This window comes from Paramisgurnus dabryanus, chromosome 24 (assembly GCF_030506205.2).
Source record: "Paramisgurnus dabryanus chromosome 24, PD_genome_1.1, whole genome shotgun sequence".
NCBI lineage: Eukaryota > Metazoa > Chordata > Actinopteri > Cypriniformes > Cobitidae > Paramisgurnus > Paramisgurnus dabryanus.
This window is the reverse complement of record NC_133360.1, coordinates 20675452-20702336: the sequence shown is the minus strand read 5'-3', so window position 1 is coordinate 20702336 and position 26885 is coordinate 20675452. Positions and strand designations below refer to the sequence as shown.

Here is a 26885-nt window from a genome sequence, read left to right as displayed (position 1 = left end):
TAAGATGAGGAACCATACAATTATCAAATAGGTTTGTGCAAAAGTAACTCAGTCTGTAGACATATTTAATCAAATTCAAGTTTATGACAATTTTTACACATCAATTTTGAGGTCATTGAAAAAAACTTTTGTAAAACTTAAGGCAGGGTATTTAACACTAATGTTTTAAACAATACAATTATGTCCAAAATGACAAAAAAAGGCGCAAATTGTAACAAACCAAATTTTAATATTTTTTTCCTTAAACATACAGTTTCAATCATATTAAAGGCACAATATGTAAGATTTTTACAAATCCTTAGCACAGTGTTATTTACTGTAAATTGTTCATTTGCGTACTTAACTTATCCCAAGTTTTTTCTGTCAATGGTGTCATGTCTGTGTTATCCTTGTTTACCGCATTTACTGCCGCAGAATAAAAGCTGTGTTCGACTTCATGCGGTGCTGCGCAAACTGATCAGTGCTTTACATTGAAGTATCTCAGGAGTGATTTTAAAGGTTCATTGTGTAACTTTAAGAAGGATCTCTTGACAGAAATGCAATATAATATACATAACCATATTGTCAGTGGTGTAAAAAGACGTTACATAAGGAACTGTATTTTTTATTACATTAGAATGAGCCGTTTTTATCTCCATACACCGGACGAGAAGGACGACTCGTGTCTAGGACAATTCGGATGTATCATATACCGGACGTGCACATTAAATAGCGTGAGCTTAGTCAGGTAACGTCTACTTCAAAATTAAAAATATATGTTACTAGCCAATGTTTATTGCTAACGATTTGGGACAAATATGATGTTATTTAAAGTGTAGGTGACATGGCGCGGTGCTTTTCGTCTGGTGTGCGACCCTCTTTACATGGAAGTTGCCGTTAGGACTGTTTCTACAGTAGCCCTAAACAGACAAACTGCTCTACAGAACGCGTTTCATCCCTATATTTTCTAAGAACGACAACATGTTTGTACTATGGTGTTAAATTAAGGGTGCAATTCGACATCTCACCACTAGCTGCTGTTAAAATGTACACACACCACCTCTAAATATACGATTGATCTGCGCAGGATCAATGTATACAAATAAAATGTGAATCGACTAACAAATCGAATGATCATTTCCAGCACGGTCTGTGGTATTAACCTGTTTTTATGTTGATGCAATGAATATAAAAGTGTTTGGGGTTGTTTGCGTTCATGAGGAGGTGCATATAAAATTGTAAAAAGAGTTTTTTATCTTTAGTACATTCAATATGAAATTTACAAGGGCAATGAAATAACATGCAAAGATAATTCAGCTGACATGTTGACTGTAAAAGCAACCAAACACGCAAAAAAGAAAATGTTTTTTTGTCGTAATGACCATAACTGTCTGGACTGCTCAGATTGTCAGTAAATACAACTCTCATAGTCTGTCATAAACAATATTGTTTTCTGGGAAAAAAATACTTCCAGACGACGACTGAAGTTTTATTGAGAAGGATGAAAAACCAACATTGAGGAAAAACATGAAGTCAGAAGTGCTTTGATTGACTATTGCTTTGGGAGGCTGAACATTCAGACGCACCTGGTAATAATTTGTAGCACATATCATTGGGTTTGTGCAATGCAGTATTACAGTGAGAGAGAGAGAGAGAGAGAGAGAGAGAGAGAGAGAGAGAGAGAGAGAGAGAGAGAGAGAGAGAGAGAGAGAGAGAGAGAGAGAGAGAGAGTCTATCTGTACAGGTCACAGAATCTGGCTAGAGTCCAAAGCTTTCAGCACCAGCCAAACTGTACATACTGTAAAACTAAATCACATACATAATGTGCACAGCCAGATCACACAACTGTTTTTGCTTTACCATTAGCAATGCAAAGGTCAGGGGTTTGATTCTTAGGGAAAACACATGCTGATAAAATGTATATTGAATCTACTGTAAGTCTATTGGGAGAAATGTAAATATAATGTAAATGTCTTTTGGGACTTTATAAGGCTTGTTTTTATTCAGTTCACTACAAAATGTTTTAATAAATTTGAATGGGATACTTTGAGGAATTGTTTATAAAATTATATGGTACACAATATAGCTGTATTCATGAATTTACTCTTCAACAAAGAGTGAGGTCATTCACTCTTATAGTCAGGCATATACAGTAGTGGTGGTCTCACCATAATAAGGCCACACAGGCCGGGTTCCATCACCCAGATTTCATGTCTATTTTGAAGCATCACATACGAAACGAGTGATGGAAACACCAAAGTTAAAATATATAAAAATCCCTTAATTCACAAAAATGTTTTTACGCTCGCTTGGTGTTTTTTTTTACATACGCCCACACCCCCAAACGCGATGAGCCAATCACAATGCGCATAGCAACCCAATACACTCGGACATTCTTTTCTTCCACGTCCATTGAAATGCATTGCATAGTCAGTTTTCATTTGGTTTTATATGTTTTTTCGCGTCATTTTAAGTTTAAAATGGTCAAACGGTGTGCATGGGGTACATGCAATTCCGACACTAGGTATCCCGAAAGGTTGGGTGACAGTGTGTATTTTTAACCCTTTCAAAAGCCACATCTCAACCGAGATAAGTGTCTGCTTAATCCAGATTAAGTTATGCGGTAGACCACAACACCAACTAAACGTGGATAAATTAAGTAGTAAACAACGTATTTGAACGTTATCTTTAACATCTCTTACGTTACGTTAGCATTACATTAGAAAACGTTAACATTAGCTTCTAGCTGCGTTTTACATCATATCTGTAAATTACCGAGATAACATATGTTATTTGTAATCGCAATGTTGTGCTGAATGATTCATGTAAATACTGAAGCACCAAACTAACGGAAAGGTAACTTACTCTTGGTAGAGATTGTAAAAATGCTTGTCCTGGAAACGTATGCTCAAGCTTTCAAACTTCTCAACAATAAAATTATTAATATAACCCTCCAATGCATAGTTAAGGCCCTTTTGGTGACTTTAAAGCAACACCATGTAGTTTCCATGTAAAAATGACTTACAGCTCCCCCATGTGGTTGAAAAGCGCAACAGTGCCTGGTATCAGACACTCTTCTGCAGGCAGGGGGAGGGGCGGGGCTGTGTTTCCTACCCTCCACCGCCACTTTCAGAGTGTGCTTGTAGCAGCTAGGAGGTTGCTCAGGTTGCAGCAACAGTACAATTTGTCCAGTTAAAAGTTGTTCTATCACTGAAATAATTTTAGAGACATTATTTAAAGGTAAAAAAACTACATAGTGTTGCTTTAAGATGATATATAGTCTTTCTGTCTCCAAAAATCATCAATTGCCTCTGTGAAATGTCTACTGTGACAGCTGCCATAGCGCCTATCCGCGAATGTTGATTGTTTGTCTGAGTGAGTGGAGGGGGCGTGGCCTAACCATAGGTCAATTACAAAGTGCACTGGTAGTAAATTTATAACTTACCCAATTATAACTACATGCAGTCCTGTCTCAATTTTCTAAGTGTGCCTTGTTTTATTAACTGTTGGTTATTCCTGTAGGTCACCAATACTACCGTTATTTGCTCGAACAAATGCATCTTATTATCATTTGTTTGTTTTCTGAAAAGGTTTACTTCACGTTTGGATGGAAACCTCACTAATTTGGCATTACCATGGTATTTTAAGAAAAATCCTAGTGCTTAACTCGTCAATTAAGAGAAAACGCTTCTCTGCCAATGACGAGTTTTTCCGGAAATCCGTATTTCCGCTATTATCCACCAACGTATAAAACCCGAAAGTATTCCCTTAGGGCAAACAGTTCAAACTCTGTGTATGTTTTGAGGATCGTTCTGAATCTGATCTCTATCAAAAGTCCTTCACAAAAATGCACTTATCTCAGCTTTTTGCTCAAAATGTGGTATTTTTAAAAATGATAAAAAGAAAACTGAAATGAAGGTAGGATGAAATTATTATTTTTTTTTTTTAAAGCTGAGGGTCTGTGTTTTCATTTGATATATTGTATTTTTATATATTTAAAGAAGAACATTTTCTGGAAATGCTGGAACTGGCTGGCAACTTTTAAAAAAAATGCTAGCGGGGAAAGAGTTAATGATGGACAATTATGTACTGTACATCAGAGTAAAACAGTCCAAATCTTTACAATATCCACGTGGACTAGTTTAACTCAGGGCTCCAATACATCAAAGAATGCCATGACATTACTAATGGTTACTAGAGAATGATATTAATATAATGGTATTACTATGTTGTCAGATCTACATTTTACTAAAGTGTACTGAATAACTACTTATATACCATGGTGTTTATTCTACATGATACTGTACTTCAGAGACCACCGTGGCATTAGCAAATATGTAATTGTTATTTGCTGTATTATGTTTATAAATAAAATGTATTAACTTACAAACAATTTGCAATAATCATTCACAGCCTGTATTAATGATACTCACTGATGCTCATGTTACAGTCGCCGGTTTAACATCATATTAACATCATTACATATCTTTGTGTTTCAGAAATCTGTTGATCTGATATCAGCTTCCTGAGCCTTGAATTTTTCCTCCAGTAAACAATTCCTGTATCAACTGAACCGGACTCCAGCATTTGTGGAGTGAAAGTATCTGTCCGGTGCTGTATCATAGTGTGTCTTGGCTTGCTGCTAATACAATGTTGCTGAGAGTTCAGAGTCTCACATTAAAGGCTGATATAACCGTAGCTCCAATGGAAACAAAAACAACCGTGTTCTTCCAGCTGTGAGACTGTTACACCTGGTACATGTTAACTTCAGGCTTAAGCTATCAGTCTTTCTGATCGAGTGAAAAAATAAAAAATGTAGCTTTTTGAATTGTCTGGAGTGGTTTTGATAACTTACCATTTTTTGAAGTTTGATAGATATACATCATAGCAAACTGTCATGGTACGACGTGAATATTCTTCCAGTATTTCTAAAGCAGCATGAATGTATGACCTGACGGTCATTCTGCAATACTTGTTTTACTTTTTTAAGAAACTTATTTTCAATTTGCCATTTTCATTTTAGTCCAAAATCTGCAAACAATAAAAACAATCATTTACAAACTAAACCACATGGCAAACTTACAGTACCAGCAAAGCTCATTTTAAATCTCCACAAACCCAAATCCCTGTCAGTAACAGAATAGAGCAAATTCATTTTTTTGTCTATTACTGAACATGCCAGGCTCTTCAGCTGGGTTAAAAAGGCACACAATGAGTTCCTGATGAATTTTATGTTAATCTGCAATACCGCGATTATTGGCGCACTTACCCAATTTATGAAAAAAACTGAAGCCAAAACGTTATTTACAAATTTTTAACTCTGTGTATGTTTTGATAATCATTCTGAATTTGATCTCTAACAAAATTTCTTCACAAAAATGTAATTATTTTAGGAGTGATTACTCCAACTCTGAGCGAACTCTCTGCCAGAGTCCTGCAACGGGTCGGGTACCCGTGGGTATAAAAGTGTCTAAAACGGGTGGATTGTGACATTCCTAAAATTCACGGGTGGGGATGCGTGTGGGTAAGTGACTCCGTGCGGGCAGATAATAGCGCGAATGAAAATATGTGCAATATTTGTATGTCTAAATTAACATTACACGCGTAACATATGACATTTGACCCATCACGCCACCACCACTGCGACAGTGCAACCTTTGTGGATGCTTCTCGTAGCCTGGTTGGAGCGAGCTTTGCAGGAGTTGCATAAAGTTTTAGCAGCAGTATGCTAGCTGGAGCCATTTACTTCCAGTCTTTGTGCTAAGCTAGGCTAGCATTGTGTGCGTCAGACAAAGTTACGGCACGCACAGAGATGAAAAAGGTATGTATGGACTTATATAATGGCGTTTTTCCATTGCATAGTACCCCATGGTTTAGTTTAGTTTGGGTCGGGTCAGCTCACCTCACTTTGGCGTGGTTAGCTTTTCCATCGAGTTTAGTATCACTTCGTAGTGGGAGGGATTATAGGCATGTCGTTATATTTACGCTGCCTACTTCTGTGACATCATACAACTGAGAGCGTCGTTGTACATTCCCATACATTTATTTATTTCTCATTCCGCCACAAAATCAAAATTGGCCACCACAAATAGATGTTTGCACATCGCGTTTATCACTACCTCTGTCTCGCATGACAGTTTCTGTTCAAACACCCGTGGCGTCAGTCGAGGACACTCCGCTGAGCCTCATCGAAGTGCTTGTCGCGAATGTTCTGCCACAAACTGCAATTCTGGAAAAAAACTGTTATGGTGTCCCTGATTCTCAACCTGTGGATGTTTTTCATCGCTAAAAGGGAGTTTGGGAACTTACAGCAAAGCACAGATGACAAGCAAGCTAGCATTAAGGTAAAGCTAATCTTTACATTATAGCGATGATGCTGGTAGTGACGATTCTCTCTGACCAATCAATGATCTACAGTGTTTTCGGGTCACTTTTGGTATCAGCTCGGGTCGCTTGGAACCCCAACCGAGGTGGTACGAAAAAAAGTATCGGGTGCCACGTACTGCACCTAATGGAAAAGCTCCCAAAAGCAGTGTTTGGGCATTACAAGTAACGCGCATTACAGTACGTAATAATAGTACTTTTCTGAAGTGACGAGTAAAGTAACTCATTACTTATAAATGTACACATTCATATTTGAGTTACTTTTTTAAAAAAGTAATGCAAGTTACTTTTCAGTTTAATTAATTAAATTTAAAAATAATATAATGTACTGAATTAAACTGAACATATTAAAATATGATTACACACTCTGTAAAAGCGTAACCTTAAAGTATCACCCCAGTGACAGAAAAAGGTACAGTTATAAACCATTTTTTTTTCTGATAGTGTACTTGCTAGGGATTTGTTTCTAACTCCTAACCCGTTACTGTACTAAACCTAACTTGTTTGTATTACAGACCGGATTCAGACATCAAACACAATGCATCTTGTTTAGAAGATGTGTGATAATACCATTCTAAACAATCGGGTGTGATTTTCGTCTGGTGGAAAATAAAAGCATAAAACAAGCCTTACGGTGGAGAAAGAAGTCCCAAGCCATATGGAGTTTTGGAACCAACATGCCAATTCCGAGATCGAGGAAGTTTTATTGCTTAGCTTCCCTATTGAGTAACTAGACATACAGCCTCAAAGCTGTATAAATAAATAATGCTGTGTTGCTCTCGTCCAATACCAATCTGAAATTCTGCCCCATGTTTCTTTAAAGCAATTTATTTCCTTAACTCTTCTGGGATTTAGGATTAACTTGATTATATTGCCTGTCATCCTCACCTGGGATTAACTCATCCTGATTGTTGTTTTATCTGTAATTAGCATGACTGTTACCTCATTGCTCTATATTTGTGTGAACCATCGCTTTAAGAGAGAGAGATGGCACAAGGAAGACGAAAGACATTTATCTTGCGCTTGGCACCGATCCACGTTAAAGTTAAATAGAAATGCCTCTCTTTGAGAAGCCAGTCAAAGTTTGGCAAACACAGCTGTAATTTGAATACTCTGGGCACTCTTATCGTTTATTTCACAGGCTTGGCTTATAGATGGTTTGTGATTACAGTCTCTTTGAATCCATGTGCCATCGCATGTGTCAGATCAGAGAATAGACTCAGTCTAATCAAAGGCACACTGTTAAGGGCACTTGAAAGGTGCAGGAGAATATTAAAAAATGTCTTTAAGTTAAAAATTAGGCTGGAGACTGGGGACCACACTGTAATGCGGGCCAGACCGCTCTGTCAAATAAAATTACTGGGTGTAAAAACAGACACAACCGCTCTGTTTTTGTGTTTACAAAATCTTTCGTCCATCTTTTCTGTCATCTTTGTTTTGATTCAATGTAAGGTTTGGATCATACAGCTTTTGTAGATTATGCTTAATGTAAATTGCATCTCAAAGACTGACCCTGTTTATCAGTTACAGACATCTACAGTGTAAAAAAATTAAATTTATTAAAAAAACAATTTTTTTTGTTCATTTAACTTAAAAACTTGATTTTTAAAGTTATTTCTACTTACCACAAGCCAAAACTTTAAATAGAAGGTTGAATTGACTTGCAAAACCAAGTTGTTTTAAGTTAATGCTGCATTTTTCTTACAATAGTAAATAATATTTCATTGACAATGTATTTTACACTTGCATCTACAGTATGCACAATACTTACGCTGTTCACATATATAAGCTTTATAGCTCAAAATGGTTAAGGATTGCATTTCTATTTGTAATTCAGATGTAGATGTATAAGAGCAAAACATTAATGATACACTTAAAGGGATAGTTTACCCAAAAATGAAAAGTGTGTCATCATTTTCTCACCCTGTTGTTTTAAACCTGTATGAGTTTCTTAGTTCTGTTGAACACAAATGAAGATCTTTAAACTGCCTGGTTGCAAACGTTTTTGAGCACAATTGACTTCCATAGCAGAAAAACATACTATTGAAGTCAATGGTGCCCCAAAAATATTTGGTTACATGCAGCTCAAAATATCTTTCTTTGTGTTCAGCAGAACAAAGACATTTATGCAGGTTCAACACAACTTGATGGTGAATAAATGATAACAAATTTTTTATTTTGGGGTGAATTATCCCTTTAAGAAACAAACTTATATGTTGTTCAAACAATCACTGTTCTACTTAAAGGGACACTTCATTTTCCAGCTCCCCTAGAGTTAAACATTTAAATTTTTACCGTTTTGGAATCCATACAGCCGATCTCCGGGTCTGATGCTACCCCCTTTAGCATAGCTTAGCACAATCCATTGAATCTGATTAGACCATTAGCATCGTGCTAAAAAATAACAAAAGAGTTTCAATATTTTTACTATTTAAACTTGACTCTTCTGTAGTTACATCGTGTACTAAGGCCGACAGAAATTTAAAAGTTGCTATTTTCTATGCAGATATGACTAGGAACTATAGACGGTTTCATCGGACGCACGTCTGGATCCGAACTTTACTTCCGGTTTCGTTTTTTTTAATGGTCTGACTAGTGGCTTAACTGATCTCTTGAAGAAATGCCTCGTCGAAAATAACAAATGTTTTGGTTTCCTAGGTAATCTATGTGTTGTTTTTGTGCTTGTCATATAAATAAACTACATTTAAAGTACTTTGTTGTTATTTATTATTAGCAGAGTTTACCGGAAGTTACGTGCGGACCGCGACAGCTGCTTGTTTATGTTGTTACTGCTGAAACCGTCTATACTCTCATTCTGGCGTAATAATCAAGGACTTTGCTGCTGTAACATGGCTGCAGGAGGCGCAATGATATTACGTAGTGCCAGAAAATAGTCCCCTGCCATTGAAAGTTACCAATGGGACTATTTTCGGCTGCTGCGTTATATCATTGCCTCTCATGCAGCCATGTTACAGCAGCAAAGCCCTTGATTATTATGCCAAAATGAAAGTATAGTTCCTAGCCACATCTTCCTAGAACAGGGGTTCTCAAAGTTTACATTCAAAGGTCCAAATCTGAATTCTCATCATTTTCATAGGTCCGGAAAAAATGGTTACTACAAAAATTGTCAAGCATAGTAATAACTTTATGTAAATCATTTGTTTATATAACAAATCAACACAAATGGTTTGGGAAAAACATAACAAGTGTATTTTGCATTTAAAGTAAAAACATTTTTTAAACATAAACACAAGAAATATGCCAAAAGTAACCAGGTGCAAGATACAGAGCAACCTAATGAGAGAAATGGCACTGTTTGTTTTCCATCAGATGCATAAACCATGGCAAAAAAGTGTGGTTGGTAGGCAGAGACACTGACCAAAATTAGGGGTGCACCTATAAATTGGCTGATGATGCTTGTTGTGTCAAACTCAGTTCCCCCTATGTTTCCCTTTAGTGTAGTGTTTTTATAGCGTTTTCATCACGTTACATTTAGAAAGATTAAAGATTTGAATTGGTTATACTAAAAAGCAATAATATCATGTATTTAATAATACAATTTATTAAATATTTCATACATTTGACAGTTTTCTATTAGGGTATTTCTTTTAAAATATAGCCTGTCTTTTTCTTTTTTTTTCTTTACTGGTTGTTTTTTAAATGTTATGTTTGCATACATAATAAATATATATATATTCTACATATAATATGATTCATACTGTAAAAATAATTGACTTACCATTAAGAACAATACAGATACATTACAGAAATGCACACATATACATCTTTATTTAAAACTTTAAATATATACAACTTATAACGTGATAAAAACGCTATAAAAAACACTACACTGAAGGGAAAAATAGGGGGAACAGACTTCGACACAACATGCTTGCTATGCTTCTCAATGAATTACGGTGAAATACCGCTACATCCAAAAGCCAGGGGGCGCTCTCGGGCGGAAACTTAATATGCGCTGCAGACGAAGAACTAGACACACGGAGCTCCAGGAAATGTCTTAAGGTTATATTTATATTGCTGTTCTTCAAACCTTTTCAGGTATTTTCATGATAATAAAGAATATGTATAAAGATTATGTTTGACGAGTGTTGCTTTTTCAAATGCATGTTTTAAACGACTCAAACCAACAGTGATTTCAGATTCATAAGGACTTAATGATCAAAAGCCGTAGTACATGAAGTAGCTGTGCATAATATCTGGGTGTGATGGCTACAGCGTGACACAGGAAAGTTTTTAATAACTCGTTTTATTTTCGGACCAGGACTACTCTTAAATCTAAAAAGAAAAGAAAACTAAACGAATGGTTTACAAGTTTAATATGCATTTGTAAAGTAGCAAATGCACACATTTAATCAATCACATGGAAATTAATGCACTTGTACTATGAAGTGGACGCGGGTCCGGATCAAGTTCCCGTCGGGTCCGGATCCGGACCGGAGTCCGGACTTTGAGAACCTCTGTCCTAGAAAATCACAACTTTTAGTTTCTGCCGATCTTAGTACACGATGTAACTACAGAAGAGTCAAGTTTTAAATAGGAAAAATATTGAAACTCTTAATCAGATTCAATGAACTATGCTAAGCTATGCTTAAAGTGGTAGCGCCAGACACGGAGATCAGCTGAATGGATTCCAAAAAGGTCAAATGTTTAACTCTAGGGGAGCTGGAAAATGAGCATATTTTCTAAAAAAGTTGAGTGTCCCCTTAAAAGTAAAAGTAGAAACAAATGCAATTTCATAACAGTTAAATCAAATACGCTTTTCTCTTTCCGTTAATGGCATTTCACATAATAATGCCAAATGTAACAGCAGTGTCTGCTTTGAACTAGAACAATATGCCCCTCAAAAACAATTTTCCCTGTGCCTTGTAAGGACTTTGATCACTTTAAATGGCATCTTATTTTACCATAGGGTTTTGGTTTACAGTAGGGATATTTTTAACATCACTTCCTTTGTTGTAATTGTCTAAGAGCTGTCAGAGTTTCTCTGACAGCTCTGTCCGCCGCTACACAAAACAGATCCGTGTCCATCACTGCACACTTTAATTTTGACGTGGCATCCTGCGATTTACAGACGTGAGCTCAAAGCAAACACGTGTGCTAGAGTTACCATAAACAACATAGTGAGATGAAAAGGCTTTGCTGAGGTTCTGGCTGTCAGTGATGAATACAGCAGAGTAAAACTAGCATTCACAGGATATCAGCCTCTTTCTTCGTTTCCCTCACATTTACATCATCAAAGCGTTCCTTCGGCCCTGTGGCACGCTGTTTCTTCACAGTCTGCTCGCCATACACCCAGGCACCCTGGCATGCTGTCCGAGTGTGGTAACGTTTGAATTAGGAAGCAGCGGGGAAGCACGCTTGAGTATCTGCTTGTGCAGATACAGAAGGAGAATGTTGACAACAGTACTGCGCTGTATCTATTACCAATGCATAGACTTTTGATCAATAAATTAATGGTGGCTCATGCTGTCAACATATACAGTTACATTGATCTTGACATCACAGAATCCTAGGGTGTTGTGTGTGGTTGCCAGAGCATTGCTGTATGGTTGCTAAGGTGTTTTTTGTAGTTTAAGCATGTTGATACTACAGTATGTGGTTGCTAGGGTGTTGTGAGTGGTGGCCAGGGCATTGCTATATGGTTGCTAAGATGATTTGCAAAGTTTTAGCATGTTGATACTGTACTGTATGTGTTGTGGGTGGTTGCCAAGCGCATTGCTGTATGGTTGCTAAGGTGTTTTGTGTAGTAGTTTTAGCATTTTGATACTGTACAGCAGGGATTCCCAAAGTGTGGTACGCGCACCCCCAGTGGTACGCGAGCTGCCACCAGGGGGTGCGCGAGAGGAAAAATATAATGGCGGTCTGTTTCTTTAAGTGGGATTTTTCCATACAATAAATAAATAAAAAAATGAACAGTAAACATTTCCTTTGTAATCGCTTTTATTTTAAATAAAAAACTATAATTTATTAGTTTTTGATAGAAACGTAGAAGACAGCTGCTGTCTTTTTCTACGCACTGCTCTTCTGTTATGCACTGCAGCCGCTATATGGTTGCCAACTCGTTTCATTCATTCCATATATATATTATAAATATGCTTAACTGACTGAAATCAGGGAAACTGTCATGTGGGACGTCTTATGATAAAGTTGTTAGTCACGAAGGAGGAGAGGGACCAAGAGAGAGAGACTTTTTTATGGCAAAAATAGAAATAATGAAATGTGACGAGACATGGGCACAGGATACGCGAGCAATGTGTTTTCATGCATGGTAAAGAGACCGCCAATGAATTATATAATAAAATATATAAATACTTACTGTAGAGAACTTATTAAAAGCTTTCATTTAATTTTGTTTGAAACTTGAGCTGTTATAATGAATCTGCAAACTATTATACACCTTTTGTGCGAACAGTAAAGGCTTTCGTTAATGTGTTTGTTGGGTCTGCACGTGACGCACTGGTAAACATGAGGAAACCTCTCATATGTCATCTATTAGCTGACGGCAGTAAGTGTATGTTTTTTACCATAGTAAACTCGAATGGCGTCTAAATATCACAGTGGTTAAACGCATACACGGGGGCGCGCATCATCTACGCTGAGCGTAGTTTCAGATGGTGCAATAGGCGTAAATATTTTTCACAATGTTGGACGTAGCTAAGCCCGACGTAGGACTATTACACCCAACTTCTTAACGTCCGGCTAGTGCAACCGGCCCTTGGTTATTTGCGCATGATTAAACATGAGTATTTATGGTGAGAAAACAAAGCTTTTTTGGATTTTTTTTTAAATGGGGATTGGGGGTGCGCCAACCCGGTTGGGACATAGAAGGGGGTGCGCAGGAAAAAAAGTTTGGGAACCCCTGCTGTACAGTATACAGTTTCTACCGTAGGGTGTTGTGGCTGGTTGCCATGGTATTGCTGTATGGTTGCTAAGATGTTTTGTGTACAGTAGTTTAAGCATGTTGATACTACAGTATATGGTTGCTTGGTGGTCACCAGGACATTACTATGTGGTTATTAAAATGTTCAAAGTAGGGTTAATACTGTCTGTGGTTGCTAGGGTGTTGTGGGAGGTTGCCATGGCATTGCTATATTGTTGCTAAGATGTTTTGAGAAGTTTTAACATGTTGATACTGTACATTATGTGGTTTCTACTGTAGGGTGTTGTGGGTGGTTGCCAGGGCGTTGCTATATGGTTGCTAAGATGATTGGCAAAGTTTTAGCATGTTGATACTGTACAGTATGTGGTTGCTAGGGTGTTGTGGCTGGTTGCAAGGTAATTGCTATACAGCTATGTGTTCAAATAAGTTTTTAGCAGTTTAATGTCTTTGGTTGCTAAGGGGTTTAAGCTGGTTGCCAGGGCATTGCTATATAGTTGCTAAGATAAAAAGTTGTTAACGTGCTGATACTGTACAGTATGTTGTTGCTAAGCTGTTGTGGATGGTTGGCAGGCAATTGGTAGATGGTTGCTAATTTTTTGTGTGTAATTTTAGCATGTTTTGAGTAGTTTAACGCATGTCGAGAGTATCTGTAGTTGCTAGGGTGTTGTGGGTGGTTGCAAGGGAATTGCTATGCAGTTGGTAAGATGTTTTGAGTAGTTTTAAGCATGTTGAGACTGTATGTGGTTGCTAGGGTGTTGTGGGTTGTCAACAGGACATTACAATGTGGTTATTAAAATGCTCAAAGTACTTTTTTGGAGATTAATACTGCCTGTAGTAGCTAGGGTGTTGTGGGTGGTTGCAAGGGCATTGCTATACAGTTGCTAAGATGTTTTGAGTAGTTTTAAGCATGTTGAGACTGTACGTGGTTGCTAGGGTGTTGTGGATGGTCACCATGACATTACTATGCGGTTATTAAAATGCTGAAAGTAGTTTTTAGCAGGTTAATTCTGTCTGTAGTTGCTAGGGTGTTGTGGGTGGTTGCACAGGCATTGCTTTATGGCTGCTAAGATGTTTTGAGTAGTTTTAGCATGTTGATACTGTACAGTATGTGGTTGCTAGGGTGTTGCTATGCTGTAATTAAAGTGTTTAAACTAGTTTGTAGCAGGTTAATTCTGTCAGTGGTTGCTAGGGTGTTTTGGCTGGTTGCCATGACATTGCTATACGGTTGCTAAGATGTTTGTATATTTTGAGCATGTTGATACTGTACAGTATGTGGTTGCTATGGTGTTGTGGGTGGTTGCCAGGGCATCGCTATATGGATGCTAAGATGTTTTTTATTTGTTTAGCATGTTGATACTGTACAGAATGTGGTTGCTATGGTGTTGTGGGGGGTTGCCAGGGCATTGCTGTATGGTTGCTAAAATGTTTTGAGTAGTCTTCGCATGTTAATTTGTGGTTGCAAGGGTTTTGTGGGTGGTTGCCAATGTATTGCTACAGTATGCGGTTGCTTAGATGTTTTGACTGGTTTTCTCATGTTGATGATAGTGTATTTGATTGCTAAGATGTTCATATTATTTTTTGCAAAAGAAACAGAGCCCTTATGCACATCCAAATTAAATGCGGGTGCAGGATCGATTACATAGTACAAATAATAAAGCAAAGATTCGCACATCGGTTTGCGGATCTTTGCCTTATTATTTTTGCATCTTGATATGTGGTTGCTAGGTTGATTGATTAGCCATCAGGGCATTGTTATATGGTTGCTAAGTTGTTTTAAGTAGTTCTGCTGTCTTCTGTCTTTTGTGGATCATTGCCAGGGTGTTGCTGTGTGGTTGCTTAAGCCTTCCAAGTAGTTTGAGCATACTTATATTTGGTTGCTAGGGTGTTCTGGACAGTTGCTAGGTGATGCCAAATTGGTCCGTGTCAAAAGAACCAATTTTCAAAACACTATAATGTTCTAGTCTGTATTGTCGACATGTCTCCAATCCGTCTTTAATTTTAGTTAGTTTATGTTTTATCATCTGCCAGATGGTCAGGTCTTAGGTCATAAAAAGTAATAGCAAGGCCTTTAAAACAAGACACCAATAGTATTAACATGTAATATTATTTTTTTAAATGTAATTTGTTTGTCTGGAAGACCTTTCAGGAGATTAACACTTTCCTTTATTATACAGTATTGTACAAAATTCCTAGAAAATTTTATTTCATTTAGGTTTAAGAGAGCCTGCTGGTTCCTGCTATTGCTCAAGTGTAAGAAGAGCTCACACTGAACAGTTTACACTTTAGCTTAGAATTTGTACGTTTTTTATGCTACATACTAATTTCCTGCATTTACTTGTATTCAAATAAAGAGACTGATAAATAAATACAGTATATATTCATTATACCATTGCAAAAAACAACAAATCTAATGGTGGCATTGTAGCATAATACTTTTGCACAGTATAATACATTCAGATACATTTTTATTCTCAAAACTAGATATTTATTTAAAATCAGTGTAATGTTTAATAGGTTGGTTGGTGGTTTTTAGGCTGTTATTTTGAGTAGCCTAATAATTTATCTGTTGATTGTAGTTCCCTCTCTCACCACAACACGGCAGTATTCATACACATCACCTTCAGAAGTGCAATTTCCTGAAAGACAGAACAACAATGCAAGTCTATCCCAAACCAGATCTCATATTTCTTGCATATGTCCAACATCGCAATATTCCCTAAATTATATTAGTGCATATATAGTGCATCTGTGTCCTGTCTGAGGCCCAGCGAGATACAGGCAATGCGAAACGTCCATCACTTTTTAACGTCCCCCTTAGGACTACACATACGTTCACGGTCAACCTTGAAGTTAAATCACTGTCACTGTCCCATGATTCTCAGCTGAATCTCAGGGGTGAACCCAATTTTATAAAAGAAACCGAATGCTCCACAGAGCCCAACCTGGATTGTGATGGACAGAGGCAGCACTGGAACGGCATGCGCGCCGAGGTTCCCGAGGGCTGTTTAGTGGGAAAGGCCATGATTGGAATTCATAATGAGCTCCAGACCTGCAAGAATGCTGGACCTCTGTTTCACTTTCTCCCCTTTCCACACTTTGTCTAAGAGTACCTGCCCTATAAGGTAGTCCTGTCAGGTGCTGCATGGATATGCTTGGCTAGTCTGGAACAATTGGAATTGCAGATGGGTTTGAGAAAGATTCACAGTTTGACAGACTGATATCCCCGCAGAAATTCAATATCCACTCACAAACAGTAAATAGATTTATAACTAAAATAAGTGGTATAAATGACTACAACTTTTTATTGTTCCTGTATGATTATTACTGTATTTTAATGAGTTAGCCAAACCCGTTTTAGTAACAAACTATTATTCACGAGATAACTAAACCTGGAATCTTCTTAACACAACTCTATTTCTTGAAAATCAGATTAGATCTTGCCATTTTGGTTAGCTATTTAGATAAAATAAAAAAATAAAAAATTACAAAAGTTACTCAACATGTTATTGTCTTTAAGGTGTGTGCATATTTGTGCATGGTGTAAGGTAGGGCATACTAGGAATATTTCATGAATCCACCTCTCTCTCCAGATCAGACGTTTGGAGCTATACAGGAGATAAATTGTATTTCATAATGATTTCCATGTGGCTGCATTTAAACTGCCTCCAATGGGCCGGCGGGTTGCTCTGTAGGTTTACTGTGAGGCTTAATATATTCTTAGTAATGTTTCCACTAACTTGTTGCACAAGAAGCAATTTATTGAAAACTCTAAATCCATTTAGCCTCCACAAAACAGGTGGCAGGTCAAATTAACCGAGGTCTAAAGCCCCGTACACCAGCAGTATGAATAATGTTCATTTATAGAGATTTTTGGGTCAGCCTGCTGAACGCTGGTGTGTCATAATGGAAAAGTTGCTTAGAACAGCTTTAAAAAGTTTAAATACATCTAAATGGAGATTTGTATTTAGTTTGCTATGCTGTACATTTTTTTTTGTTCTGTAAGTTGGACAGTTAGATTGAAGAAGCACGATACTGCAGATTAAACTTTATGGCCCAGTTTCAGACAAGACTTAAAATAAGCCAGGAATATGCCTAAATTAAAGGAAAACACCACATTTTTTAATATTTTACTATGTTTTTAGCTCAACTTAGACAAATTAATACATAACAATCTTTTTTCAATGCATGCACTTAATCTTTGTACAGCGTGCCGTGAATCTGTTAGCATTTAGCCCAGCCACATTCATTCCTTAGGATCTAAACAGGGATGAATTTAGAAGCCACCAAACACTTCCATTTTTTCCCTATTTTAAGACATGAGTAGTTACATGAGTAAGTATGGTGGCACAAAATAAAACGTGGTTATTTTTTTAAGGGGATAAAACTTTTGAACTATATTGTATGGCAATTTTTAACAATTTTACGTAGTGCTGCAAATTATTGCTCTTCCTTGTTCTTCTTCCATACAATATAGTTTTCTTTTTTTTTATCGCCATGTTTTATTTTGTGCCAAATAGTGGCTTTTAGATTCATCCCTGTTTGGATCCTAAGGAATGAATGGGGCTAGGCTAAATGCTAAAACATCCACGACGTGCTGTACAAATATTAAGTGTACGCATTGAAAAAAGATAGGTATTTATTAATTTGTCTAGTTGAGGTAAGAACATAGTAAAATATTGAAAAACAGTGGTGTTTTCCTTTAAAGTAGCTTTAATAAATGTGATTTAGAAATAAACCTTACTGGTGAGCATCTTGAGACAAAACAGTGGCAGTGATATATTTTAAAATACATCAGGGCAAGTTGTATTAGTTATGATAGTTCAAACATGCATTTTAGTCTGGGACTAGATTAAAGCCTCATCTGTAAAACCAAGCCTATATAATTTAATGTGATTAATTATATGCAATGTTACTGTGTTTGCATTAATCTGTCCCAACATACAGTATACAGCCCCCTTTTTTGGATTATATTATTATTGCTTGTATATTAAATACACTTTGTGGTATATATTAAAATACTGCGTCAAGCATATTGGATTGGATTACATCCTGTAAATGTATAGGCATTTTTAATACTGTGTATAATAAATGTGACTTCATTATTGAACAGTTACTGTACTGTATTTCACCTGAAACATTTACAATGCAAGAATGTAACAATACCAAGTTATTACCCCTAACACCCTTTCCTGTGCAGACTTTTGTAGACAGTCTAGACTGAAAAGATTTTTTTAAGCATACTACATCAATGTGTGGTACCAACATGGGGTTTTTCCGCTCCAAGCATGTGCGTGCGTGCCAAAAATGACCTCATCGAGGCTCCGTTTCGCGCAGCCGTGCATATCAGCATGTGCAGTGTTGCAGCTGTAGGCTACTTTATAGAAAAGTATAAAAGTATTTGCACTTTTTTGTACAAATCATAAATTATCCAAATAATAGGCATATAGACCTATCTGTATTTTTTACTTTAAAATACTTGACATTTACAGTTATGGTTTATGTGTTTTTTTGGATGAGAGGCAAAAACACAAACAATCTGGATACTACAGTTGTAAAAGTTGTTAATTACAAATTGTTATTAATTGAATTAATCTTATTAATTATTTTAATTATAATTAATATTTTTATTTTTAAATTCAAATTTTATTTAATTTTTTTAGTGGTTCTGATCAATATGTGATTTCTCATTAATTTTAAAATAATTTCCAAGATTATATCTTTTTTCATCACATGATTCAGAACCACTGTAATTATTATTGTAATATTTTGGGAATTAGAAGAAATTCTGGACTGTCATTTTTTTTTCCTGTCACCTGTCTATTCTAATATCTGTGAGATTTTCCTGCTCATATTTTAGGAAAATAGAGAAGGGGAACTATGCTTAAAAAAGCTTAAACACACAGTCTTAAATATGGACTGCGGCCTGTTATTTGTAGACCGCTGAGAGGTTTTGAAGTCACCGCTGTGTCTTGCGTAGACAGTGCTATCATGTATCAGACAGTGTAGCGATTTCATCAGAATTAATCGGTGGGGCGCATAAAAGAGTCCAAATGTCTCTCAGCGCCTGTGAGGTGCGCGCCCAGACCGCTGTGGTTCACGCCAGAGTGAACGCATCGAGCATAAACAAGGCTTTAGTCCATTTCTTTAACTCCATCTTTGTGGAATTAGCTAATGATTTAACTTTTACCGCATTCCGGGTCGTACTTTATGTTAATGTTATGTTTGTAATTACGTTTTCATCAGCATTTTCCTAATGCATCAATCTGTAAACCAATTTAGCTCTTGGCGCCATGTGAACCTTTTGGCAATCGCAGCATTTTAAACTTGTTTACCTCTGTACCACTGCTAAATGTTTACAATTGGTCCGCTTTCTTTCAAATAAGTCTTTGTGCTTGACTGGGACAGATAACATTGAGGTACGCAGACCGTTTTCGTCCAGAAGTATGGGGAATGTTGTAAATGGGGTTAGAAAGCTTCAATGTTTTTATACGCTTTTTATAAGCATTTTATTGTGTTTCCCAAAGCACCTCACTCGAGAGCAATGGAAAGGCTTTAATTCTGGTATTTTAATCATACATGGGCCGGGTGACCCGCGTTCCTCAGATGTTCCTGAAGGATTCAGAACTGTGGTGTTGGTGGGACCTGATACAGCTGAATACACAAAGCAAAAAGACATTCTCATAAAACACGGCCATTAAAGATGTCCAGAATTGCAGTCTGATTGCGCGGTTTCACGGTTTTGTGAGCCGTGTCTCTAGGTCACGCTCAAGGCAGATGTGTAAATGGGTGTTAGTTAAAAAGTAAGGGAGTTCTTTGGAAATCAAGGCTTTAGAAAGACTTGCTTAGTTTTACTGAATAATGTGCAGTACCATACATGCTGCTATTTTCACATTTATAAGCAATAGCAAGTGTGCATTTCTTTGTTAAAATGTAAAAATAATTGATGAAAATATGGTCCCCAACTGTCCCAGAGTTCATATTAGCAAAAACTGCATACATCGATGGTACATATGAGGACCTTTATAAAGGGTACTGCCCCAGAAATTTTTTTTGACATTTTTTTCTGACACTGTACTGATGACTGTTGTATGTAACTATTTACATTCATTTAACTTAGGTGAAATTGGTCTCAATGTTTAACCTTGGCACAATAGATAGGAGCTAATTAGCATTGTTTTATTTTTTAATTTACATTTATTTTTATATAAGTTATTGAATTATTCAAATTTGAATTTGCACTTCATTAAATGTTCTCATATTTGACAGACACCAGAGGTTAACTAGCATCAGACACAACAAGGTTATCTATGATGTTTGGAGGGCTGAATTGAAAGTATTCGGGGTAATGTGGGGTAAACCCAGATATAAGGTCTCTGCATGCAAGCCATGTGTTTTCTGCTTGTAGGCTTTTATTCAAGCGGTTGCCATACAAAATACAATTTCTGCGGAAAAGCACTTGTCAGATTATCCTGAGGTGATGTAATTGGTCCTGTCTGTTGTTGTGGAACATTTTAGTTTTGGTTTTAGTTTCTACATAATCCCCAGCACATCAAACCCAAAAACAGACTATGCATTGTCTGTACACAGCAAAACCACCAGTGTTAAATGTACACCACTGTTGTTTATATGAGTACCACCAAATCAGGTGGTACCCATATATACCAGTAGTGTACATTTAACATTGGTGATTTCGCTGTGTAATGTAATGTATTTAAGAACATGTTTCTTTAACCATGGCCACTTTTAGCCTCCTTAAAGGGATAGTTCACCCAAAAATTTAAGTTCTGTCATAATTTATTTACCCTCATGTTGTTACAAACCTGTATACATTTTGCTGTTCTTATGAACACAAAGAAAAATATTTTAAGAAATGTTTATGACCAAACCTCTTGTGGACCCCATTTACTTCCACAGTATTCTTTTTTTCCTACTATGGAAGTGAATAGGGTCCACGAATGGTTTGCTTACAAATATTTCTCAAAATATCTTCCTTTGTGTTCATCAGAACAACAACATTTCTATTCTATTCTATTCTATATCAATGTATAAATATTCTATTCTCTACTCTATCATAATTTCTATATCCATTTCTATATCAATTTATATCTATTCTATTCTATATCCATTTCTAAATGGATTTTTATTCTATTCTATTCTATTCTATTCTATTCTATTCCTATATCAATGTATATCTACTCTATATCCATTTCTATATAAATTTATATCTATTCTATATCCATTTCAATATTCATTTTCATATTTTTCTATTCTATTCTATTCTATTCTATTCTATTCTACATCGATTTACATATTTTTTCTATTTTATTCTACTCTTTTCTACTCTACTCTACTCTACTCTACTCTACTCTACTCTACTCTATCAGAATTTCTATATCCATTTCTATATCAATTTATATCTATTTTATTCTATATACATTTCTATATGGAATTCTATTCTATTCTATTCTATTCATAGTGTTACATTTAATACACATCTATCAGAGGAGAATAAACCAGTGGTGTAGTCTACGTGATACGCAGGTATACGCCGTATACCCACTAGAAATTGTCAAGGATTTCCGTATACCCACTGAAAATAGCGCGAGGATGCGTAACAGCATGGTTTTGTGACATTTTTAAACTTTTAGTCATAATATAGATGTGAAGCACTGACCATTAGCATGCTACACTTGCTACTTTAGCGGGTTGAAATACATATTAGGCTTTATACTTCCTGCCGAACTGCGCGATCCGATCGGCGTATATGAATTTCTATGAAATCAAATTACTATAGTGACGCGAAAGTGACTGGGGAGCAGACTGGTGTGACGCCACAGGAAAGTGACAGCAAAGCACCGCGAGAGCGACTCCAGTTATCACATGGAGAAATCTGCTTTGAATCGCTCTCGCGGTACTTTGACATCACCAAGAGGTCTGCTTAGCGCCAAATGAAGTCGAACCTGGAGTGTATCTATCTGCTCACGCGACACTGTAAACAAACAGACTCTATGTGGAGATGTGAACGAGTGGAGCAGTGCTGCTTTACAACGCACATGTGAGTAAACAACATTTAAATCATCAGTCCAGTTTATTACTTTATCTGGAGGGAAGGCTCCAAATGCAATAAAAAAGCCCGTGATTATATCCTGATGGTTTTTAGCTGCCTTCAGTTTCTCTGCATGTTTGCTTGTGCTTCACAGTGTTAAACTTCTCTTCTCTGTGTTCATATATCTACGTTCAAGATGTATATGATCTTAAACTTCTGTTTGGTTTGGGTGTCTAATATTAGGCTACATGATGGTCTTGTAATAATAATTAAGTAAGCCTATTTTCATTTTTAGACAATGCTTATGCATGCAATGACTATGCAAATTAGAGTTCATTCATGGTCATCTTAAATGTTAATTAATTTAAAACATTTACACCATTAAATTACACATGGTAATGTTATCAATAGTTGTCAGATAATAGCTATTGAAAGAGTGAATATTTTTTCACCTTCAATGCATGTGTTAGCCACAGATTGAAGATTGTAAACAGTTTATTTAATTTTAATTAACAGTTCCTGAGTTCCTGAGATGTTGATTAACACTAAACCAGTCTAAAAATCAGTCCAGTTTCCCCAGCTGTAAACCCATTGGCTCTAAAGTCTTTTTTTCTTAATAAACGTAATTTTTAATAATAAACTGACATGTTGAGAACACATTCAGTTTATGTGTTTATGAGTACACTTTCAGAATGCTCTTAGTTACATGAATATCTATACTGTATGCATCTGTGAGTGTGGTGGTGCTTATGGGGTGTCGCGCTGGGACGAGTGGGCATAAGGGTGAGAGGGAAAAATCACAGTATACTCACTACAAAAATCTAGACTACACCACTGGAATAAACCATTGTATGTCTAAAGCAACAAATGCATTTTTCACCAAGGATGTGTTGTAGGCCTGACATTTTGAACTATTTGGCAGAAATATAAGGCATAAATGTAATTTCCAGTATTTTCTGTATCATAAATACACAGAACAATTATAAAACACTTCACTTTTTGCTTTAAATGTTTGTTTTTGAAATCCAGGCTAAAGTCTTATAATCTACTGTGAGATGAGGAGCATCAACATTTGATTTCACTCATTGATTGCACCTTAATTTCAATCTTTGACTTGACCTTACTCAGTCAATATTAAAGATAGCAAGGTTTTATTTTCACACAATGATCTTCACATTAAATGATGTTATGTAGAAAACAGTAAGTCACAGAAAAACGATGAATATTTCATTTAAAATATCTGGATAAAGCAAAAAAAGTCTATTATGATGTTAAAAAAAAAATCCTTTTTTTTTTTGCAGACAGATCTAATGTTTTTCCCAGTAAAATGTACAGTAAATTATAAGTCTACGTTCTAATCCTTATAAAAGAGCCCAAGAAGCAGGACAAAATGACCCCATGTGATAAATGTGAGGCTCTGGAAACAGAACATTAGTGTGTCTAATGGGCCCTCTGATTGCTAATCAAAAGCAGCTATGGAAAATTGTGGGTTGGGAGACACAGACAACAAGACCATCAGATTAATCAATCATTACATCATTGGCATAATCTTCCTAAAGCTACGGGAAATGTGTGCACAATAACATCCACAGGCAAATTATTAAGACCGAAAACACCCTCACAACCGGCATTGTAAAACAGCTTCGTTTTTATCAAATGAAAATTCTCAGTTTTGCTATGTAGTTTAGTTATTTGCATATTAAAAACAAAATATAGAAATACAATGTATTATTATTATTATTTTTAATACTCATTTCAGTAATGAGAATGATAACGTTTGCATACAGTATTATTAGCACTATAAAACTCTATTGAATGTTATTTTGTTGGCCTAAAACTTTACACCACAAAACCTAAGGATGAACTTTTAAATGCAACATCCTGCGATTTAAACGGGAAAGACGTTTTAATACCGAACTGAATGCATTTCTTGCTTACAATACTGTTCAAGGGATGTGGTTACATCTGGCATATGGTTGGGTGATGGTCTCGAAATGCATTTCATGTAGAAAGAGCGCATTTACTTGGACGGCGTTCACATGGAGTCTAATGTTTGTGATGATAGGCGTGGTGATGAACATGTGTTTGGCTAGAGCTCATCTGGAGCTTGGGTTTCCGTTACCATCCCTGTCTAATCACCTCAAACACTCGTACCGATGTCTTTCGTCTAACATCTTCAAGACAAGGACTGTGGTTAACCCGGCCCAAAAGTTTGATGAATGGATATCTCAATAGGCACTTGTGAAAAGCATTATCTCATCCGCTACACACACTACTGTTCATCCTCCTGGAATGATTTTGTCTGACGTATAAATCGTCTTGCCATGCTTGTGGGCAAGAAAAGAGCCACATTAATGCCTGATTGAAACATCAGAACCTTTGACTTTGTGGTGCGAAACTAGATACTTCCATAGTTGGGTTGACATTCGCATATTACTCACACATGGATAATAGTTGATCTCTGGAACACATGTTTAGTAAAGTTAAAGAAGTGATTGCTTTTTAATTCTTTGTATAGCGCGTTACGTTTGTATTTTTTTAACAACTACATTCTTTTATTTCTGTTTACCAACAAATAGTTTAAACAGTGTGGTGCTATAAAAACATTGTCTTGTTTGTTTGATAGGTCAAACATGCTTGTTTGGAAACAATAATTGGTGGTATTTGCTAAGGTAAGCATTCCTTATTTAATTATTTGAAAATGTTCACAAATATTCCTGCGTCCCATTTTTCAATGGACAATAGGGACACTTAAAACGTTACCCGATGTGCAAAACCATGTCATTTTATAAAACCATTGCTTTGTTTTATCTTAATATTGTATTCATGATTTTTACTTTACTGACCCCATGTCAAGTTCTTACTTTGTAAAAGTTTTAAATTTGTTCATCTTTTAAGACAATTATCATGCCGTCACTTTTTCCACAGTTCATTTCACTTTGTATACAATTAGTGGTTCGCTCTCTATTTAATCACTCTGTTCTTCCAGTTGGTCTTCCTTACACATTTTAACCAGAATTTTTAGCTGATATTTCAGCATGCTTTTGATAATATAGATGTTATTCTTACACGCACACCCATACACTCAGGCATTCACTGGCATGCAGACAAATTTGTGTGGTGAGGCCAAAGTTTCATGTGGTCAGTCTACCTTATTGAACAAGCATTTAAATGCATTGCATCTCCGGGAAAAACTCCTTTTCCTGACTCAGTCCTTTGAAGGGTTTCCAGAGCGCAATACTTGAGCACCTATTTAGTCCGTCATTTTGATGTTAAATGTAATCTAATGCACTTTTGGTTTATTTCTCCGTTTCTCTGCCTCCATCTCATCATTAAACGTCTATTTTCTCATACATACGGTCAAGGTTATTTCTAACCTCCTAACTTTTTTGGAGTATAGTTTCTTCAAGAGCTTTTAGGATACTTTATACTCAAACTTTGAAACTCCCACACTTTTCTAATATAAAGGAAGAAAAGTTGGCACTGGGATGGTACCTTTAAAAGTTCCTAATATGTACCATCTTAAAACAGATATGTACTTTTGAGGTTCCAAAATACACTTTTCTTCCAAAAGTGCAGAACATCTAGCAATCACTATGTATAAGCAAATAGGACACCAAAAATGGCTTCAAAAATGACCTAGGAATAATCAGTACAAGGGATGCACCGATATATCGGCCAGTAATCTGTATCGGCAGATAAAATCATTTTTTACTATTATAGAGACATCAGCTAATTGTCCACGAGACATCGGCTGACTGTCAGACATTGTCCGCTCTGTGATTATTTTGAGTTGGGTGACAATCGCTACTTTTACATGGACACCTTTTGCCTCGTGGAAATCATTCTGATTGATAAATCCTATCATAGTGTTTACATGAACACTTAAAGGTGCAGTGTGTAATGTAATTTTTAGAAGGATCTCTTGACAGAAATGCAAAATAATATATAAACCTATAATATCAGGGGTGTCCCTGGTGAAAAAATAGTATGCTAAATATATTTAATTTTGATATACTTAAGTATACTTGCAGTCACACTAATGACCAGTATACTTAAAGTGTGCTATTGATTAGTTTATTTAAAGAGTGCTATTTTGGAACAATTAATTTTGTACTTAATATATTTTAGTTGTATATTAATTGTAACAAAGTACAACTTTAAGTGTATTTAGTGTACTTTTGTGTGCTAAAGTGGAACAACTTTAAGTGTATTTAGTACAATTTAAGTACATGACTGTTTTTGTGCTAAATTCATGCTTGATAAGTGGATTTAGAGTGTGTTTTATTTATGTTAGGAGTACATTACAAATGTATTATGAGTGTCTTGCAAACATACAACCAGTATACCTTAAATAGACTGTTTGCCTACATTCTATATATATTTTTGGCCAATCCAAAATTCTAAAAACTGCCCTGGTGAAAAATGAATATGCCAAGTACATTACATTTATGTACAGCTAGATTAGTAATGAGTATACTTCAAGTGTGTTAATAATTAGTTAACTTAAAGAGTGCTATTTGGGGAATAGATTACTTTAGCTGGTAACATAACCAAAATATTTTTTTCCAAATA

The 26885-nt window shown here is 36.1% G+C and overlaps 1 long non-coding RNA gene across 1 annotated transcript in view; it reads right to left on the bottom strand.

The window, feature by feature from the left end:
- Window positions 1–26885, bottom strand: part of LOC141281569 (uncharacterized) — a 514674-nt gene that overhangs the window by 391698 nt on the left and 96091 nt on the right. The gene's annotated exons all lie outside the window — the stretch shown is intronic.